The sequence below is a fragment of the Lepisosteus platostomus genome, chromosome 5, assembly GCF_059453375.1.
Source record: "Lepisosteus platostomus isolate fLepPlt1 chromosome 5, fLepPlt1.hap1, whole genome shotgun sequence".
Taxonomy (NCBI): domain Eukaryota; kingdom Metazoa; phylum Chordata; class Actinopteri; order Semionotiformes; family Lepisosteidae; genus Lepisosteus; species Lepisosteus platostomus.
This window is the reverse complement of record NC_142615.1, coordinates 29,053,990-29,055,316: the sequence shown is the minus strand read 5'-3', so window position 1 is coordinate 29,055,316 and position 1,327 is coordinate 29,053,990. Positions and strand designations below refer to the sequence as shown.

The window sequence follows — 1,327 nt, the reverse complement described above, 5'->3', positions numbered from 1 at the left end:
AAAGAATCAGTAATGACAGGAAAGATTAATTGTGGGAGCCCCATGGTTCCCCATGTCATGCTGTATTTCTCTCTCATTCTACTGGGAGTGGTGGTGTCACTTCTGGATAAAGTCTGTCAGTGGTCGTTCCCGACAGGTCAGGTATGACTGCGCTTTTTGACACAAGAAGAGACACATGACTTGCAAGGATCTCAACGGTGTCATTCATATTCCAGAGCCAGGATAGCTCAGTTGGTAGAGCATTAGACTTTGAACCTGAGGGTCCAGGGTTCAAGTCCCTGTTTGGGTGATTGGGTTTATTTAATCTATTGTGAATGTCCATAATATGTAATCTTTTATCTTTCACTTTTCTAGCTATACAATGGTTATTTTAAATGTTTATCACTTTTATTTTCTTTAGCATTTCCTTTCACAAACCAAATAAAGTTCAAAGCGATTTTGCTGCTGTACTCCACGTGGATAATCTAAGGGAAATCACAGTACGGTACAGGACACACAGTGAAGAGCTTACACAGCGAAAGCTCTTGAATATCTTGAAAGAGTAAAGGCACACTGCACATCTGCGGAGTTCAGTCACAGCGACATCGGAGACTGGAAGTTTCAATGTCACTTTTTTAATACAGGTTCAAACAACCCTGACTACCTTTTATTTGTTTCTTATTCTTGTTGTGTATGGGTAGGATCTTACATTTTTTTTTAGACTTTATCTTCTTCCATGGAAAAATTCCTGATAATATAGAAGTCTTTTAATATAGAAGCTGCTGGGGACTGACTAAAACTTTTATTTCTGGCTCAAGTTGTATCTGGTGTAGGTGGATGATAGAATGACTTTATCGGGGAGACCTATTAGCAGGACAGCTAGGACTGAAGCAGAAGTCTGAAGCCCGCTCCACAGAAGAACTATATCTACAGGTGCCAAAGAAGTAGAGAGAGGATTACAGAAAACAAAGGTGCAGTCGCTTACACTCATCATAACACAACTGTCATGTCCCACACTTGCCCTTGCAAACCCCATTACATTCCCAAACCCACTGTTTCACACTCTCATTCCTAACTGAACCCATCACATTCTCACAGGCACCAGAATCCACAGTTTCTCACTCCTGAACCAATTATCCAACCACGTTCCTCTCCCTTCAGTATTTAAAGTTTCCTCAAACCCCAAACCCTACTCACAATTGAAAAGCATCTTAGAGTTTTCTAGTGTGTGTTATTTTCTTGTTGGCCTTCACGGCTATGCACAGGATCCTTGGAGAACTACCTGCCTGATCCCTGACAGAATAGTGAGCCATGATATGGATCCCGTGAGCCAAAATCAACTTGACGT

At 41.4% G+C, this 1,327-nt stretch overlaps 1 non-coding gene across 1 annotated transcript; it reads left to right on the top strand.

Moving 5' to 3' along the window:
* The first annotated feature begins 216 nt into the window (after positions 1 to 216).
* On the top strand, positions 217 to 289 carry trnaq-uug (transfer RNA glutamine (anticodon UUG)). The gene has a single exon. It is a non-coding gene; the product is annotated as a tRNA-Gln (tRNA).
* Positions 290 to 1,327: the final 1,038 nt, after the last annotated feature.